General features: G+C 37.2%; 1 long non-coding RNA gene and 1 pseudogene across 1 annotated transcript; both read right to left on the bottom strand.

Moving 5' to 3' along the window:
• Window positions 1-742: 742 nt before the first annotated feature.
• On the bottom strand, window positions 743-841 carry LOC141624971 (small nucleolar RNA R71; annotated as a pseudogene).
• Window positions 842-18,864: 18,023 nt separating this feature from the next.
• LOC141623786 (uncharacterized) lies at window positions 18,865-21,187 on the bottom strand. The gene is made up of 3 exons (XR_012533629.1): window positions 20,922-21,187; window positions 20,710-20,794; window positions 18,865-19,250 (listed from the first exon to the last, which is right to left on the bottom strand). It is a non-coding gene; the product is annotated as an uncharacterized LOC141623786 (long non-coding RNA).
• Window positions 21,188-21,414: the final 227 nt, after the last annotated feature.

Consider the following 21,414-nt stretch of genomic DNA (forward strand, 5'->3'; position numbering starts at 1 on the left):
CCAAGTGAGTCCGACCAAAAATGGTGTCGTTGCCGGGGACGGTGTTAACTTGATTTAGATTTTCTTGTATTGTTATTAGTTGTGTATTTCTTTGCCTCGGGGAAGTAAAACTCCTCAAGGTTTGTTCTTATTATTTTCGAGTTGTTTGATATTTTGCATGTCTAGAAGATCACAAGGTAACTTGTTACCCTTTGATTAAGAAATTGAAAGGACTTTGACAAACAATAGAAGACTTTATAGGAGAACTTTGAGAGGTATTGGTAAGGTTGTAGATATTCAACCAAACACTATTGAGTTCATCAACCCTTTTACAAGCGAAGGTGAGGAGAACCCAATACAAAATCTAACACAAAATCAACCCACAATGCCTAAATTTTCATCACATTCCGTACCCACCGAGGAGAACCTACCTAATAGTACTCCCACACCACAACATTTAACCGGAAATTTTATTGCCAAATCCGCATTTATCCAATTAGTCGAAAGAAGCCAATTTGGGGGGATGCCTAGTGAAGACCCTCACTCTCACATGGAGACTTTTGCGATTATTGTGATGCGATTTCTCAAACCGGTGTAACTCAAGACCAAATTCGATGGGTCTTTTTTCCTTTTTCTCTAATTGGCACCGCAAAACAATGGTTGAAAGGCCTTGATAAGGCTACTCTCGGAATTTATTCTTTGAAGAAATTGGCTCTAGCTTTCTACAAGAAGTTCTATCCACCGGAAAAGACTAACATGTTAAGAGCTCAAATTATGGGTTTAAGCAAAGAGATGAAGAATCTTTGTATGAAGCTTGGGAGTGATTCAAAGGAATTTGTAGCTCATGTCCTCACCATGGACTTAGCGAGTGGTTCTTGGTACAACAATTTTGTAACGGTCTTTATGAAGACTCAAGAAACATTCTCAACATGGGATCAAATGGAATGTTCACCGAAGTTGACGATAATCAAACTTGTGAGGAAATGGCGGTCCATAATTCACAATATAGTAGACCTCGCAAGGCTACTAGAGGAGGAAAGCATGAAGTGGACTCTATTACTCAATTGAGTGCTCAACTTAGTGCTCACATTGATACCATCAATTTGAAGTTCGAAAAAGCTATGGCTAGACTTGAAGAAGCCTCAAAATCACCAAAGCATCATGTTAATGCCATGACGGCATCTTCATCAATCCTAAGTGGGATATTTGAGAATTGTGGAACTTTGGGACATGACCAAAGTGAATGTAGGGGAACAAATAAACAAGTCAATGCTTTTCAAGCATACAAGAGTGGTACCCCTTATTCAAACTATTACAATGAAAACACCAAATTCCACCCAAATCTCTCATACAAAAGCCAAAATGTTCAAAACCCTCAACCAACATACACCCCACCTCCCATGAGAAACCAAAATTAAAGACCCTTTTACAACCAAAACCAAGGTTACCAAAATCAAACTCCATACAATAAACAAAATGACCAAGGTTTTGATGTTCAAAAAGCGGTCCTCCAAATGCAAAAGAATCAACAAGAGTTTTTCACTCAAATGCAAAAGGATAGTCAAGCAATGGAAATCACCATCAACAACATCCTAGCCCACACCAAAATGTTGGAAACCCAATTAACTCAAATAGCATCTTCAAGCTCACAAAGACAAAAGGGGCAATTACCACCTAAAATTAATCCCCCAAGACATGAAACGGTTAGTGCCATTCACTTGAGAAGTGGTACGAGGTATGAAGCACCGGAGAAGCAAATTGAGGATGAAGTTGTGGAAGCTAGTGACAAAGAAGAAATTGTGCAAAACTCCAAGGGTGGAGAACCATCAAAAGAAGAAGTTTCAAAGAAAAATGAAGACAAGGCCAAGGAGAAGGAGCCCATTGTGATTAGACTTCTTTTTTCGAGTCGTCAAGCCAAGCCCAAATTTGATGACCAACTTGGAAAATTTATGGAAATTGTGAAGAATTTGGAAGTCTCAATTCCTTTCACGAAATTAATCAATCACGTGCCGGCCTATGCAAAGTACATGAAAGACATCCTTACGAAGAAGAAGTCGATCCGGAAGCTTGAGACTATCGCCTTCACTAAGGTGAGTAGTGCAATACTTCAAGGGAGTTCACCTCCAAATCATAAAGATCCGGGAAGCTTCTCAATACCGTGTACCATTGGCGACACCACGATTAACAAAGCCTTATTTGATCTAGGGGCTAGTGTGAGTGTTATGCCGTACTCGGTGAGTAAAAGGTTAGGGATGGGAGAGCTTAAATGCACCAATATCACACTCCAAATGGTCGATATATCGACGAAGACACCATTAGGGATATGGGAAGATGTTCCCGTAAGAGTTGGGAAATTTTTCATCCCGGTGGACTTTGTCATTGTTGACATGGAAGAAGACTCTAATATTCCAATCATTCTAGGAAGACCTTTCTTGCACACCGTGGGTGCGGTGATAGATGTGAAGCATGGAGAGCTCACTCTAGAAGTGGGACATGAGAGCATAACTTTCAATCTTGACAAGACCATGAGAGCTCCCCGTTTGCATGAGCCATGTTTTATGGTTGATCATTATAGCCGGAAGGATGATAGGAAGAAGTCGGAATTCCAATGGAAGAAGAAAGTCGATGATGCTCTATTCAAACAGCAAGAGAATTGTAATAAAGAGAGCTTGAAAAGCTCACCAAAGTCAAGCAATGAAGAAGATGGCCTCATTGGCCAAGACAAGAAAGTGGGAGAGTTGTCTCTATCAACTCAAGAGATCTTTAGTGATCAAGTAGATGAAGTTTGTGGTCTTTGCGACGATGAGTTTGAAGGGATTTTCAATCCCTACATTGGTAATGCTATCGATCGAGACCAACATGAAGGACAACAAGTGCAAAGATCTATTGAAGATCTTTATCATGACAACGAACAAGCTTTTGACTACTTCTTCAAGGTGTTGAGAAACATCAACAACACCTTGGACATGCCCCCATAACATCTCACTAAGGATGAGAGTTTGGTGGAGTCCTCTCCAAACCACCATTTGTAAATATTTCTAACTCCCTAACTTGCATTTTAATTCTACATTGCATTTTTGTCATTTTTGGATTTTTATGCTTTGATCAAGATATTTATCATTTTTGAGAGAAGTGAGGGAGGGACTAATTATTTTATTGATGTGTAGTGCTTTAGCTTAGTGTGGGGATAGCAATTACCTAGGCTATTCATGCCTTATTAGTGCCCCTATAATGAAAAACACGGGATTTGAAGAATGAAAATGACACGGGATATGCAAGTGCACGGATGGAACTGAATCCGGGTAGACTAAGAGGAATCCGAGCGTCCTTAAGGGGAATCAGCTCGTCTTAAGGGAACCCGAGCATCTATGGCTGAAATCGTCCGTCCAAATGAGCTGCAAAGTTGAAAATTTGGGACTGTTAAGAGAATCCGAGCGTCCCAGCAGAGAAGACGCTCGTCTGAAAGAAACCGCTCGTCTTAGCTTTGCAAGAAGACGCCCGTCTTTTTGCCAATGCAGAATAACAAAAGTTCCTGTAACAGAATCCGCTCGTCTTTAAAAGAATTTGCTCGTCCTGAATTGCAGAAATCCGCCCGTCTTCACTGAAAGACGCTCGTCTTTAAGCGAGATTTCTTGAACCCAGATTAAGCAGAATCCGAGCGTCCCGAAGGGAATCCGCTCGTCTCCCCCCTACAGTTTGAAAATTTTGGGTCTTTTAAAATACCCTTCCCACATTCATTCATTCATTCATACATTCAAAACACTACCCATAAACCCCAAAACCTCAAAATCCTCATCCTCTCCATCACCAAAAACAAGATTTCCTCAACCAATATTCAACAAAATCAAATCTAAACTTCCTTACAACAACAATTAATCACTCCTTTTCCAACAATAATCAATCCAAGCACCAAAATCTTTAACCTTTGGGTCGATTTTTGAAATACAAAGGTAAATCCTTCCATCTTAAAATCGATTTGGGTATACTTGGAAATTGAAGATTTTCAATCTTTTCTTGGTATAATCATCAATGGCAAGAACAAAAGGGTCAACAAAGGCACTCAAGGCAAAGGCACTCTCAAAAAGGCAACAATGCCTTCAAGCAAAGAAAGCTTCAATGGCAATGGTGGTTGCTAGTGCAAACTTGGAAGTTCAACAACAACAAAATCCTCCCTTGGAAGCAACAACAACAACAACTCCGGAAATTGCTCAATTATCAAACTATCCGGAGGTAATTTTCATTTCTAACTCCCATAGGGATACATTTGCCAAGTATGCTAAGAAATCCATTCTACCCACCAAATTCATATGTGAAGATGCCTTGAACAAATTGGGTGTCCTTGAGCAAACAAAAGCCTTCTTTGAAGCCATGGGGTTGGGAAAATTGTTCACTACAAGAGAATTGACATACCCCTCCCTTACCTTGGAATTCTTGAGTTCATTGAAAGTGACTAAGGTAGAGACTAGAACATATATCGAGTTTCGCCTTGCCAATGTGAATAGGCGCATTACCTTTGATGTTTTGAGTAAAGCATTAGGTCTTAGTGATACAACTCGTTATCATAAGAAGCCCGAAAAATATGACCCCGGTCCTATTTGGGAGGCGATTTCCGGGAAGAAATTTGAGAACTTTCATGCTTGTCGCGCTCTATTAGTCCACCATCTGGGCATTAGAGTGTGGCACAAGGTCATCGGGAATACCATAATTGCAAGAAAAGACACTAATCACTTTACAAAGCTCGATTTTGTTCTACTTGAGTCGACCTTAAATGTTGGAAGGGAATTCACCAAGCCTTACAATGCTCTAAGGGTTTTGGTGGAAAGATGGCTCAATGTTAATTGTGGTAAGGAAGGCACCGCTTTTATCGTAAATGGAGGTCTAGTTACTCTCTTGGCCAAGTACTTTGATCCAAATTTCAACAAGAATAACACCTATGTGGCGAAAAAAGGGGGTCATCTCATTGACATGGATGCCATGATTAACAAGTACAAGTAGGTCAAGCATAATCCTCTTGACACCAACTATGGGTGGCTCACCAATGATGCTAGATCTTTCACTTTGCCTTCCAAGATATGTCGCTTGAATGCTCATAGAACAAACTATCTACTTCCACTCTCAAAAGGCGCCGAGTACATCATCCGTCAACAAAGGGGCGAAATTGAAGAGCCCTCCTCCTCCATTGTGACACCACCCTACCCATTCAAATATCAAGAATTCAAACCCGAAGGTGTTGAAGTGGGCAATGACTACATGACTCTACTTATGCAAGAGATGCATAAACAAGCTTACAATGATCGAGTAGATGCATACTTGGCCCAATATCCACCCCTCCTTCATTTAGCTAGGCAAGGACTACTTGATCCTTCATGTCCTTTGCCTAGTTGGGCGGATAGGGAAGTCTTCTTTCCAAGCACATCTAGGGGTGAAAGACCGGGTGAAGATGGGAATGTCGATGATGAGGTTGATGATGATGAGGGTGTTGATGAAGAGGTAGATGATGAAGAAGAAGAGGCTAATAAAGATGATGAAGGAAGTGAGCAAGGAAGTAAAGAGGGAAGTGGTGATGAGTCCGCTTCTATGGAGGAAAATGATGACAATGATGATATGGGGGAAGACTAGCAAGCTTTGGAGGCTCCTACCCTCTTGAGGTATGTCTACTTATTTCTTTGCTTTATTTATTTTTATCTTGATCATAGTTGGAGAGTCCTAGCAACATAGAGGACTAACAACTCGGCCCCATTGAGGTGTTCTTATTTCATTGTTCCTGTTTTGAAAATCCAAAATGACAATTTAGTTTTATGCATTGCATCGTGTGTGCATGAACTACCCCCAACTTTAAGACATTAGAAATAATGTCTATCTCAGTTTGGGGAAGTACATGCATATGCAACGGGAGGTAATCTAAATTACACTCTCTGTCATAAACAAAAAACCCATGCATCATGTAGTGTAGATTAGTATAGCTTGCATTTAGTATAGAATTCATGCATCATGTTTGCATAATTTCCCATTATTTTGGCCATTGAGGACAATGCCCATATTAGTGTGGGGATGGGGAATTCTAACTTAACTTTTAATCAAAAAAACCCAAAAAAATCAAAAAGTTTCGAAAAAAAAAATTTGAAAAATTTGAAAAATTCGAAAATCCAAAAACAAGTTCATTTCCTTTGTAGTGTAGAGTTGTATATATTGTATTTGTTCTATCCTTGTTCACATTGATCGACTACGCCACATCCGAGACATGACGATATTGAAGACCGCATGGTATGATCTTTCCAATCTCCTTTTTCCTCTTTATGTTAATGACTATGTGGCTTTATTTTGATTGATGCGGTATAACAATGTGAATTTATGACTTGCATTTAGTTTATATGGCATATTAGTTGGTAGAATCACTTGCATTAGGATGTATATGTGTTAGTTACATTATGGCATGTAGTTGCATGTTAGAAAAATTTTGCGAAACCGTCTACTTGGGAAGCTTGACAATTGTATATAGGCCCTAGTAGATGCTTTTTCTTCTTAAGACTTTGCTTGTTAGAATACTTGTAAAACACCCTAGGATATGTCATGCTAGTATCCTTTGACCCATGGATTAAGGCTTAGTCAAGAGTACCTTGTGGTGTGATAACTCCTTGGCTACCGTTTATTCCAAGGTGACCCTTGAAACCATGCATGCATCCATCATCCATGTTCTACCACATTTTTGTCTTCAAAAGGAATGGGCACAAAAAGAAATTGATTTGAGTTCAATTAAATGAAAAGTGAAAGAATGTTTGCAAAATGCATCAAATGAAAAGAGGAGCAAAAATAGACTCCTAATGCTTCAAATATAAGGCACCCTCACTACATATGGGGTGACTTTGAAAATGTTCAAAAAGAAAATGCAAAAAGTTGAAAGTTGTCAAGTATTGAAATGCCAAAAATCAAAAGAAATGGCAAGAAAGTGTTCTCAAATGTTATATGCCACAAGAAATTGGGGGGAAAAACAAACAAAAAAAAGCAAACTCCCAAAATGAAACTCAAACATCTATCAATCCCTTTATCCATCGTATCCATTTTTGTGCATGGTAGAGAGGGGACGACCCTTCTTCTTGTCTAGGCAAGAGGGGGAATTCCGCGATCCTCCAGTGTTTCTAACACCATAGGGATTCTACTCTTGACAAAAGCATTTAACGATTGAGGACAAAGGTACCCTAGCTTGACACAATTTGGAGGTGGTTTATTGGTATCCTTCTAGGCTTAGTAGTTTGAAGAAATTGCATCTATGAAGGAATGTGCACCCTTAAATTGCTTCCCTTGTAGATAATTTCCGCCACTTAGATGAGGAAAGTGGCTATTCTTTTGTAAACGCATCCATTACTTGATTTTGTGTGCTTAATTCTTGGATGTATCGCCATTTTGGAAAGACCCACCTTGCCTTGCAAGAAGGCATCCTACCTCATGGTTGTCTTGTTGTGAGTTGAAGGGGCGAAGTGAGACCCGCTAATTGTCTCATATCGGCTATGCTATTAGGTTAGTTTAAATAACGGTCCTAGTCTTTGTCTCCTCTTTACTCGGGACGAGCAAAGGTTCGGTTTGGGGATATTTGATGTGACCATAATTAGAGCATATTTAGTCCCCGAATTAGCCTTGTTCCCATGCTTTTTAGTGCATATTTGGGTCATTTATTGTCTTTAGTCCTTTGTTTTGCATATTATTTGAGGTTTTGTTTCCTTGGTAGGAAAGGAGTGCAAACCTTGCATTTTCATGGCAAAATGAAGCTAAATTGATTGAATTCAATGACCAAGCATCAAAGAGAAGACAAGATTAGAAGGCCTTTGTACATACTATAGTAGATGGGCAATGATGAGAAAAGATCCTTACATCCCCGAGGAAATCCTCAAGGATTCCTTGATGAAAAGGGAAGAAAAGAAGAAAGAAAGTAGCTGTAAGACAATCCGAGCGGATTGTCCACAAGACGCCCTTCCAAGAGGTACAATCCGAGCGTCTTCCCCCAGTGGACGCCCGTCCAAGACACCAGAATCCGCCCGTCTTCCCCAGCTGGACGCCCGTCCAGAATCACCAGAATCCGCCCGTCCCGTGCCCTGGACGCCCGGATTGTCTGTCAGCCATTTCGTCTTCTACAAGCTTCAAGGAAGGATGCGCATATTTTTCTAAGACCGGCCGAAAAGGAGACCGGAGTCTCCCTTGAGACCGGCGATTCCTCAAAGACTTAATCGTTATTTAAGCCCTTAGTAAACCCTAATTTATGTAACTAATCCCCACTATAAATACCCCATTAGGCTAATTAGAAGAGCATGTCCTTCTTAGCAATCTTTAGTGTAGTTAATATCAATCAAATCTCTCTTTAATATTGTAATCAACATTTAATCAAGTCTTAATACAAGTTTCATTTCCTTAATCTCTCTCTTGTTCATCCTTTGTTTTGGGTAATTGAAGATTATTTGGGTTATTATTGGGAGATTGACAACCTTCCAATTAATCATCAAGTACTTCTATTATTCTTTGCTTTATTATTGGAATCATTAGTAGGTATAATTCTCTTAATCCCTTTTAATTATTGTTAATTATCTTCATTTATTCATCATGTTTTACTTTGTTAGTGTGATTGACAACCTTGCTAGCATATTCAACATGATAATGAGTGAGTAGTTTCCTTAGCTAGGGTTAATGGGTAATTAGGGGAAACCAACATGGGGGATGATTCATGCTTAAATTAATGTGTTTTCATAGTTTATTTGCTTGCTTGTTGTGATCTCGACTTATGCACATGTTATGTTTGATGAAATGCGAGCCTATGAATCCTTGCATTTTTTACCCAACACCTATATTTTCAATGAGACTTGTAAGACATAAACCAACTCGAGTCCCATTAGACCATGCATATAGTTGAGTAGGGAGGATTAAGTCGACTTGTAGGTGTTGTACAATCTAATCGATTCGGCTCCGGGACCCAAACTTTCCTAGGATTGTAAGACATAAACCAACTTGATCCATCACAACAATAATTGCTTGATTATAATTTGAGAATATGTTTGTATGATCAATTCCCATGAATCCCATATGACTCCATGACACCCTAGTGCCTTTTATCAATTGTTTACATCCATTTTTAATCATCTTGCTTGTTTACTTTCATTGTTATTTAGTTTAGTGATCTTCTACTTCAAACCCCAAATTGTGACACCCTTAGACACCACTAGTTGCAATTGAAAATCTCATCTCAATTCCCGTCCCTTGGGATCCGACCTTTACTTGCCTCTTTACTAATTGTAGAGTTGTTGGTAGAGTTATAAATTATGTTTTGGTCTAGGTGCTCCTAACGACAAGTACCGAAAACTAAACCTCCAAGCGAGTCCGACCAGGTATATCATTCCCAATGAGAAATATGTCATCCACATATAAGACTAAAAAGACCATCTTGCTCCCACTAAAATTTATGTACAAACATGGTTCCTCGACACTTCGAGTAAATCAATTCTATTTAATCACCTGATCAAATCGATGATTCCAACTCCTTGTTGCTTACTTAAGTCCATAAATGGACTTCTTAAGCTTGCATACCTTCTTAGGATTACATGGATCGACAAAACCTTCAGGTTGTGTCATATATACTTCCTCTTCTAGAAACCCATTCAAGAAGGCGGTTTTTACATTCATCTGCCAAATTTCATAATCATGAAATGCAAAAATCGCTCAGAGGATACGAATAGACCTAAGCATTGTAACTGGCGCAAAAGTCAAGTCATAGTGAAGACCATGAACTTGAGTGAAATCTTTTGCAACCAGTTGCGCTTTGTAGACATCTTTATGTTCATCCAAGCCGAATTTGATTTTAAAAATCTATTTACACTGAAGAGGTCTAACATCCTCAGGTAAATCAATCAGATCCCATACCTAATTTTTGTGCATGGAGTCAATTTCGGATTACATGGCCTCTAGCCATAGTTTGGAGTTAGGAATAGAAATAGCTGCCTTGTAGGTAGTTGGTTCGTCACTTTCTAAAAGTAAAACATCGTGGTCACCATATTCCCCGATAATACCAAGATATCTATAAGGTTGGTGGCTAACACGACTTGACCTCCTAGGAATAATAACTAAGGCCCTGTTCTTTCTGGCTTATTTTCAGCTCACTTTAGTTCAGCTCAGCTCTATTCAGTACAGTTCAGTTCAGTTCAATTTAGCTCAATTCATTTCAGTTCTGTTCAGTTCAGTTCAGCACATTTCATTTCTACTTATCTTAAACTTATAGATTTTATTAATATTTAATATTTAATATTTATTTATTATTATTATTATATTAAAATTGTTATATCAATATTATTAATATTTTTATTAATGTTATTAATTAATTAATCATCACAATTATTATTATTATTAATATTATTAATATTATTATTATTAATATTATTATTAGTAATCTTCTTCTTCTTCTTATTCTTCTTCTTCTTCTTCTTCTTTTAATAATAATAATAATAATAATAATAATAATAATAATAGTTGTAGTAATAATAGTAATAATATTAATAATTGTAATATAATAGTACTAATAATATTAATGTAATAGTATTCATAATAATAATAATAATAATAATAATTATTATTATTATTATTATTATTATTATTATTATTACAATTATTATTATTATTATTATTATTATTATTATTATTATTATTATTATTATTATTATTATTATTATTATTATTATTATTATTATTATTATTATTATTATTATTATTATTATTATTACTACAACTACTACTACTACTACTACTACTACTACTACTACTACTACTAATACTAATACTACTAATATTATTATTATTATTATTATTATTATTATTATTATTATTATTATTATTATTATTATTATTATTATTATTATTTTTGTTCAGTTCAGCTCCAATCAGCTTTAGTTCAGTTCAACTTCATTCAGTTCAGTTTAGTTTAGTTCGATTCATTCGATTCAATTCACTCCATTCGATTCGATTCACTCGATTCACTTGATTCACCCTACCACTTCAATTCAGCTCCATTCAGTTCAGTTCAATTCAGCTTTAAAAAGCCAAAAAGAACAAGGCCTAAGTCAGATGAAGAAGGAACATCTTCCCGCGTCATTTGCTTAGTTTTTGACTCTTGAACTTCATCAAGTTCAAATTTTCTCCAACTCTGTCTTTTATAAATAAACTCTTTTTCTAGAAAGACAGCATCACGAGCCACAAACACTTTGTTCTTGTTACGGTGGTAGAAGTAATAACCACGTGTTTCCTTAGATTAACCTACAAGAAATATTTGTCTGATCGGGGAGCTAAGTTATTGTCAGACTTGTTCTTGACATAAGCTTCACCACCCCAGATTTTCATAAATGACAAATTAGGGACCTTCCCTTTCCATAACTCTCGTGGAGTTTTTTAGATGCTTTAGCCGGGCTTTTATTTAATATAGATGTAGCGGATATGATGGCAAAACCCCAAAACGAGTCAGGAAGCTCAGCCTGACTCATCATAGACCGAACCATATCCAATAGTGTTCGGTTTCTCCTCTCGGCCACACCATTCATTTGTGGTGTGCCAGGAGGAGTCCATTGTGATACTATACCACACTGTTTCAGATGATAAGCGAAGTCATTATTTAGATATTCCCCACCACGATCGGATCGTAATGCTTTGATCTTTCTTTCTAATTGATTTTCTACTTCATTTTGGAATTCTTTGAACTTCTCAAAGGCTTCACTCTTGTACTTCATTAAGTAGATGTATCCATATCTACTTAAGTCATCAGTGAAAGTAATGAAGTAGTCATATCCACTTCTAGCAATGATAGTCATTGGTCCACACACGTCAGTATGTATAAGGCCCAACAATTCACTTGCTCTTTCTCCTTGGTCCACACACGCCGTGTCATCTTGCCAAGAAGATAAGATTAACATGTACCATAAAATTTGAAATCAAATGGTGATACAATACCAGACATAACTAGTCTCTTAATGCAATTTTCGTTTATATGACCTAAACGACAATGCCAGAGATAAGATTGATTTGGGTCACCTGTTTTAAGCTTTTTGTTTTCTATATGATAAAATTCATTAGTAAGATCTAGAATATAAATACCATTGATAGAGTTGGCATAACCATACATCATATCATTAAAACAAAAGATACAACACTTGTCCTTGATTACAAAAGGGAAACCTTCTGCATCTAATACAGATATGAAAATTATATTCTTGCTTAGAGAAGGTACAAAATAACATTTATTTAAATACAACTCAAGGCCAGATGCTAAACTAATTACATAAGTCCCTACGGAGACGGTAGCTACTCTAGCTCTGTTGCCTGCTCGTAGATTGACTTCACCCTTGGCTAGTTGACGCACGGTTCTTAGACCCTGTAAATGATTACAAATATGAGAACTGTAATATTCTGTATTTTAGTTAATAATTAATAATTAATATTTATAAATAATAATAATAATAAATAATAAGTTGTTGTCGTAAAAGAAAATAAGCAAACAAAATAAAATAAAACGAGATAGATGGACCGGTTTGGACCGCGAGCTAACACGGATTGGGCCGTGTTGTACCATGAGTGGGGGGTAACGGGTTGGAGGAATTTGAGGGAAGGTAGTATTTGGTTTGGGTGTTATCTATGCTCTAAGATACTTTCCTTATTTTAATATTAAAAGGACTTTCCTAGAACCTTCCTACTTCTCCTACCAATTTATATAAATACCAACCCTATACCTCAACATCATAATTATTCTTCTTCTAAAACTCAAATACAAGTGTGAGGAGAGCTTTTGTGAGACAAACTTAAGACAGAAGTTTTCACCTTGCGATAACTAATTGTGGTAAGTTATCTAATCACATAATATCAATTGTTTACGTTTGACCTTGACTATACCCTTGACCGTTGACCGTGGCCGGGTAGGAGCCGTTGACCGTGGCCATGAGGGAGCGTTGACCGACGGGTTTGACCACCGTCGGGTCAACCGGTTATGGGGGTGTTTGTGTCATTTTCCGGGATTGTTTTGGGTAGTTTACATCTTAATTTCATTAATAATATTAATTAACAATTATACATAAATTAACTGATTGTTTAGGTGGTGAATTTGTGGAGGAAGCTTTTTTATTGTTTGATTGCTTGTGAAGATTTGCTAAAAGGTAGGTTAACTACTCAACTATACTATATTGGTAATTGGTGAATTGTGAAAGATGGATTATTGTTGTAATTGTTGTCTTGAGCATATTGTCGTAATTGTTGTCTTGAGGATATTGATATCATTGTTGTCTTATGATCATATTATTGCATTGTTGGTTGGTTCTCTGTTGTTGGTTGGCCTTGTGAGAGAGAATTATCAATGCTATGAGATTGTTTGGTCGGTCGGGCACGGAATTGAGTCGTGGTCCTGTACGGGTTTTGGTCGGTCAGGCATGGGGATGTGGAAGAGTCGTGGTTCTGTATGGTTTTTGGTCAGCCTGACATGGCGGTGTTCGGAGGTTGCCGTGGTCCTGAGCAGTACACTTTGTGGTGTCGTGTGTGGCGTGTTGGTTGAGGCGTGTGATGGATTCCACGGTTGAGCCGTGTGCATATGTGTGATGATCTTGGTTTGAGCTTTTATCGTATCATAATGTATCTATTGTTTAGTCTTCCTACTCAACCTCGCGATTGACTGTGTATTCGTGAACACTTATGATGAACCAAATATTGGGGAGCAGATATTGCAGGTCTTAAAGATTAGCTGACTTGGGGAGCTTACGGGAATGCGTGAGGATTGGCCAGTTGACCTAGAAGTCTAGATCACTTAGATCATTCAATCATTTTATTTTATTTCCGTTGTAGTTATTTAAACGTACTGGTAATAATTATTTAACTCGTTGGATATTTTGTGATAAAGTGTTTTGAGGCACTTCAATAATATATCATCTTAAAGTACTTTAGTATTGCTTGTCTTTTATACTTACTACCTCAGGCAACTGATATGGTGACACCTTTATTTATTTGGGAATGTCTTACTAAAGGCTCTTAAATAAATGGGGGTGTTACAAAGTGGTATCAGAGCGAGGTTCCTAAGGCCTAAAAAAATGAATTTAATGAACTTAGGATGAGTCTAATAAAATGAACCCGGGGTAGAAACTGTTTAGAAGCCCATTTTCTAGATTAGGGAGACGTCCTTGATCTGGCCCTTCTCAATTTTGAGCCGGTCACCTCGAGGAAGATTAAAGAGAGAAAAGGGTAGTTAGCATGGATGCTTTACCTTAAGGATCTAATTGTGTCCTGAATTTGCAAGCAGTACTAATTTTATTTGTAGGATGAGAATAAAAAGTAAGAAATTTTGAGACGGATGAAGGTAATAAACGTGTGGCCTGTGTGATGGCAGTATGGTGGTTGAAAATTGTTTGAGCTTGATTTAACTCATAACATGATTACGCATGAAATTTTGTTGGCTTATCATAAGTGGCATGAGATGGAGAAATATGAATCGTTGAATTATTGCATCGTTATATGAATTGGTTGTACATATGTGAACTATATGCTTAGTAAAGTTTCATGTCTAGAGATATACGGTATGTGTTGCTCTGAACCTTTAGGCATAGAATTATGATATTGCATGAATTAACGACTAATCATGTATCAAAATAATTAAATTGTGGAAAAGAAAAGAGGTAGTCCGTGGGGCCTTGAATGTCGTGAGTCACCGTGGTTGGTCGGGCAAGGCGAGCTCGATCGATCACACATTCTTTTGTATGCAGAAATTTTATCTTCTACCTTATACCCGAAAACTTCCTTAGAACATAAACTTATGTTTCTTATTTTATCTTATTAGAACCCAAATGGCACCCAAGAGAGCTACACCCAAAGCTATGACTCGGGAAGAGATCGATAGGCTCATTGCAACTAATGATGCTTTGACTGCTGCTTTACAATCAAAGACTGCGACAAAGGACCCTTCTAAGATGAGTGCTGCTATTGCTCGTCACAATCCAATGAAGTATGATGGACTTCGTGAACCGTCATTATTGGGAGATTGGTGTAGAGGGTTCGACAATCTCTTTGAAGGATTAAATTGTCCCGAGGAAATAAAAGTAGGTCAAGCTACTCACTACTTGAAAGGAAAGGCTGGGTTGTGGTGGAACCGCAACAAGGAAGAAATTAGGTAGGCATGGAAAGAGAGTGATGAACCTTTTGTCTCATGGAGAGGTTATAAGGATACATTGATGGGCACATTCGTACCTGAGCATGTTAGGAGTAAGATGAGGTCGGAGTTTGATTCATTTAAGATGACAGAGGAGATGACCATAGAAGATTATCATAACAGATTCATGGAGTTAGCTGAGTATGTGTCAGATTTAAATTATGGAGAGGAGGTTTTGGCTTTGAGGTTTGAGAAAGGTTTAACTACGCGTATTAAAAAGAGACTGGCAGCTGGAGAGCCAAGTACCATAGAGGAGGTATACCAAAGAGCAGGTCATGCTGAAAGAATTGCTGACATGGTAAAGGAGGAAAAGACGGAGAAGGGAGAAAAGAGGAAGGTATAGGCTACTAATGAGGGAGCTGGAGTAAACAAGAAGCAGAATAACAATCAATATCGTTCATTTTATGCCGGTGGAGCCATGAGTGGCGGCAGGATTGGCCAAAGCAGGGTGACGAGTGGGGTGAGTGCTCTGAAAAAGACACAGTGCTATGGGTGCGGTAGGTTTGGTCATAAGATTGTGGAGTGTAGAACTACTGCAAGGAGGAATAATATGAATCGAGGATTTGGTGGTGGAAATTCTAATGGATTTAGGACACCAGTACGTGTTGGAATATGTGTCCTCAACAATAGTGCGATCACATGTTGAAATCTCATTTTAAGAATACGTAAGGGATGATTTATTATATAATCAACTGATCGTTATTAATCGGTAATGATTGGCTGACAAGCGTTTGACATTACTCTCGTATGACGGTGGTGGTCAGTTGATCCCTTAAGGTCACACCTAAAGGACAACTCCCTTAATAGATAAATTGATTAGTTGTATGAGGGTACAAGGTGATCAATTCCTTAAAATTGAACAATTCACTTGTGAGAGAGAATATTGATATCTTATTATAATGGGATTAAATCAGATTTATTTTAGTAATAAAAAGGCTTTATTACTAAAATTTATTGTTTGAGAAACAATAGAGATAAGAATGAATGGTTAATTATAATTACAAGATGTTGTGAATTATAATTATATGAGTTGAATTATATGAGATTCCAGTGGTGAGTGAGTTTCAGGATGTGTTCCTAGAGGAAATTCTGGGTTTACCTCCAAAGAGAGAGGTGGATTTTAATATTGAGTTGAAACTAGGGACATGCCCTATTTCTAAAGCACCTTACAGGATGGGACCTAAGGAGTTGGAGGAGTTGAAGAAGCAGTTGAGGGAGCTGCTAGAAAAGGGATATGTAAGGCCGACTGTGTCGCCCTGTGGAGCACTAGTGTTATTTGTTAAGAAAAAGGATGGAAGCATGATGTTGTGTATAGATTATAGGGAGTTAAATAAGGTAACAATTAAGAATAGATACCCTTTGCCTCGAATTATTGGTTTGTTTGATCAGTTCAATAGAGCAGGAGTCTTCTCTAAAATTGACTTGAGGTCGGGTTATCACCAGTTGAGAGTTAAGGAAGAGGATGTACCTAAGACTGCCTTTAGGACGAGGTATGGACACTACGAGTTTGTAGTTATGCCTTTTGGTTTGACTAATGCACCTACAATATTTATGGATTTGATAAATAGATTGTTTAGCCCTTACCTAGATCAATTTGTTGTTGTTTTTATTGACGATTAATTGGTGTACTCTAAGGATAGAGAGGAGCATGAGAAGCATTTAAGGATTGTGTTACAGACTTTAAGGGAGAATGATTTGTATGCTAAATAGAGTAAATGTGAGTTTTGGTTGGATGATCAGGTAGCATTTCTGGGTCATGTGCTGTCAAACGAGGGGGTGCCAGTTGATCCAGGAAAGATTGAGCCAGTGTCTAATTGGGAGAGACCGAAAAACGTGGCGGATGTAAGAATTTTTCTAGGGTTAGGTGGCTACTACAGGAGGTTTGTGAAAGATTTCTCTAAGATAGCCAAGCCTTTGTCAGCTCTGATGAGGAAGGAGAACAGGTTTAAGTGGGATGAGAGGTAAGAGAAAACTTTTTCTAACTTTGAAGGAACGCTTCGAAAAATGGATCAGGGTGTGTGTTGATGCAAAAGAGGGAAAGTAATCGCTTATGCTTCAAGACAGTTGAAACCGTATGAGGAGAATTATCTGACTCACGATCTGGAGCTAGGGGCGGTCGTGTTTGTCCTTAATTTATGGAGGCATTATTTATATGGAGCTACATTTAAGGTATTTTCTGATCATAAGAGCCTTAAGTATATTTACACTCAGAAGGAGCTTAATATGAGATAAATGAGGTGGATAGAATTGATTGGAGATTATGATATGGAGATAATTTATCATGAAGGGAAGGCTAATGTGGTAGCAGATGCTCTTAGTAGAAAGTCGATTCATGCTTTATGTTTAGCTATGTCAAGGGTTAAATTGCAAGATGAATTAAAGGAAATGGGAATATGTGTGATAAGAAAAGGGGATTCAGTTGGAGATTTGACGGTTGAACCAGAGTTATAAGCTGAGGTCAGAGAAAAGCAGAAAGGAGATTCGAAATTGGAGAAGTGGCCTGCGGCTGTGGAGGAAGGCGTGCCGTCATGGTTTGTCATAGGAATAGATGGTGGTGTAAGATTTGATGGAAGGTGGTGTGTACCCGATGATGAGGACTTGAGAAGAAAAGTTTTGACTGAAGCACATTCTACACCATATTCTGTGCATCCTGGAGAAGATAAGTTATATAAAGATTTGACGAAAACGTTTTGGTGGCTTGGGATGAAGAAGGAGGCTGCTGAGTTTATTTCCTGATGTTTGGTTTGCCAAAGGGTGAAAGGTGAGCATAAGAGACCACAGGGTAAGGTAAAGTCTTTAGATGTGCCTGAATGGAAGTAGGAGAGCATTTCTATGAATTTTATTGTTGGTTTGCCTCGTATTCAGAAACTAGTTTAGAACCCGTGCAAAATTGCACGGGCATATATAAATAATAAATAAAAAGAATTAAATTTGTTATAAGTAGTTAAAAAAGCCTTAGTTTGATTATATACATCGCATATTAATGATTCATATTCCATAGACTCATAAAGTACAATTTTAATAATTCTATAGCAATTAATAAACAATCTCAATATATGTATATACTACCATATATTGCATTAATAAACAATTATTTAGTAGATCAAGCCATATTGATTTATAACAATTGGTATATCATCCTCCAAAACCAAAATTCTTATTTAAGACGGCACTATCCGTCTTAACCCGTATCACACCACTTTTATAATGTAAGACACATATTTTGCTTTTCCCTATACATTCTTATATACAGAAGTAGTATGTAATTGACTTGTCTTAGGCTTAATACGGAAAGTACGTGTCGACTTAAGGGTAACTTACTGCATCCAAAAAAGCTAGCAATGGATTAAATGAGAATGTAGCTAAGCATATTTCTTTTCATCGGGGCGGGCAAAATCAAGAAAACCCTTGAACCAGGTTTGATTTTGTAGCAGGTTTGATTTTGTGAGATTCCAGAAAGGCATCATTAGCACATTCACTTGACGATGTATAATCAAGCACTGCAATACTCAAATCTAACTATCAATTGACACTTTGGTACAACTATTTGGCACAGGACAAATCCTCTTTGCACAATAATTCCAGGTATAAAAAGAGTCGCTCCATCGTAAAACATAAAAACTTATAACTTCTAGACAATTGAAAATACTCCATGAGATATATGAATGATCCTATAAAAAAAAGAATAAACAAAAATATGTATTTTATTGAGTAGTTTAATCGAATATATGCATAAGATCTTCATTGTGCTGAAGATTACCAAGTCATTTAAACTATGAAAAGTCAATTTGACAACAACACGGTAATTAACTTTAGCACCATGAGACCAAAGTTTCATGTTACAATCATACAAATTCTCTAGATTAAGCACCATGAAACCAACGTTTCAATTTTCAATCAGGCAAATCCTTTAGATTAAATCCCCCTGTGGCTCCTCTTGACCAGCTCGACTGGTTCAACATGCTTTTTGAGGCAGCTTATCGAATAATGTCATAGTTTAAGCAGTAACAAAGTGCTGCTCAAATTTGAGCTTCGTTCGAACTGATCTTGCTGACCCATTTGGTTACCATGTCTGCAAATAAAACAAACTTGTTTAAGCATTGGGCATGGGAAAGAAATGTATAGCAACAAATCAACAGAAAAGAAAGCTCTCACTCCAATCTAATCTGCTACGGAGTATATTATTAACTTTCTATCCAAAGTTTGTTTGGGGACTAAATGATAAAACTAAGGAAGGTAGACTACAACTGGGGTGAATCTTTGTTTGGATAGCAAAAATGGAAGGAAGAGGTAGGAGGGGAAGGAGGGAAGGGAAGGGGAGGTGGAATAGTGGATCGAAGTTTTCCCTCCAAAATATTTCCTATGTTTAAGTGGAAACATTTTGGTTTGGAGGAGGGAGATGGAGGGATCCGTTTTCCCTCCCCTCTAACTCTCTCCACCCCATATTGTTATCCAAACAATGGATATTGTCTCCCTCCCCTCCCTTTCCTTCCAAATCATTGTATCCAAACAAAGCATACGTCTCGTCATGGAAACACACAAACACAAACAACTGAAATAATTTGATTGAAGGGAGTAGGTTATAAAGGTAAGAAACGTCCATTATAGGATAATTTCAATCAAAAAGCGCGCACACACACAAGGTTCACCTCAAAGTGGAATACAACCCTTGGCCTGAAAAACAAAGCTAATACTTATAATAAATTATAATAATGACTATGGTACATGGGTGTGATTGTTTCGAAGAATTATCTTCACATAACCAATTTGTCCAAAATCAAGAGCTAACAAATAAATGTGATATTAAGTTGTTAACTAATGGAAGACCAACAATTGAACAAAATAAGGAAACAGCAAAGAAACCATTTTCAGAAGAAAACCAATAGTTAATAGAAAAAAGTTGGAGTTAGGGAGGTAGCTACATGAAAGAAACTAATTATAATATAAAAGAAATATAGAGCAAATGTAGAAAAACACAAGTAAAATCAATTTTTTAGAAGACCACTTTTAATACTCCGTACAATTCTTTTTGTATCGATAAATCAGCGTCCGTCATCTTATTTGTTAGAAGAAACTAACAATACCCATACAACAATGACAAAGTATAAAACAAATTAGACATTGTTTTCCGGGAAGTTGGCAAAATCCATTTCACCTTAGGGGAAGAAAGTGGATTAAATTAGACATTTAAGTACTCTATAATCGCATGATTCGCACCATCCGAATCATCCTAACTCTTCGATATTTTTTTCTGTAGCAAATTCATGTGAAAATGAAGCAGAAATCAGCAACTACTCTGTCGAAATCAATCTACGCAACAATATAATCCCAAATATAACAGACAAATTATTCTCTCGTCACTATAACGATCAATATCTTAATAAATGAATGAGCATATTTCCTCTTATCAAATTACAACAATATAATCCCAAAGATAACAGACAAATGGTAATCAATAAAATTGGAAAAGCAGAATCCCTCATAAATCAATATTCAATTTAGAGGCAATTGATAGGAATAATGAAACATACCGGCGTGAATGATGCAATGAACTTGGAGCTCCATCACAGCGCGATTCACGCTATTAGATTCATCCTAAATCTTCAATGTTGTATCCTGCATTAAATTTAGAAATCGATGCATAAATCAGTAAAGCACAACAATTAAAAAGATACACATGAATCGGGCATTTTCTATATTAAAATCCAATCCAATTATTCTTTAAAATGGGTAAAAATTGAACCATTCGAAGGTAAGTGATGCAGTTAACTTGAACCTCCATCTTCCGACCATTAGATTCCTCTTCAATCTTATACAGATCATATGTGGGACTTGTTAGTTTTCGAAAATGAGTGAGAAAATCAAGAGAAAAAGGCCAGGAAAAGATCAGTGAGGGAGGATATGGGGGAGTAGCTGAGTAGTGTGGTGGCTGCTATAACAAATGTCGTTTGCACATTTTAGGGTTTGACGCTTAGATGTGAGCGGGAAAATTTTTTTACGTAGGAGTGACACGTGTATAGGTTAGTGTTTAGTGGTTTCTCTATTATACTTGTATATAGATATAGATGGAATAATATGATTTGGGTGTTAGTAGATCGTTTGACTAAGACAGCGCACTTTATTCCTATGTAAGACACGTGGAGCAAGACTGAATTGGCTAAAGCATATCTTAAGAATATCGTGAAGTTACATGGAATTCCTAAGGATATTGTTTCTGATCATGATTCAAGGTTTAT

The sequence above is a fragment of the Silene latifolia genome, chromosome X (genome assembly GCF_048544455.1).
Source record: "Silene latifolia isolate original U9 population chromosome X, ASM4854445v1, whole genome shotgun sequence".
NCBI classification, from domain to species: domain Eukaryota; kingdom Viridiplantae; phylum Streptophyta; class Magnoliopsida; order Caryophyllales; family Caryophyllaceae; genus Silene; species Silene latifolia.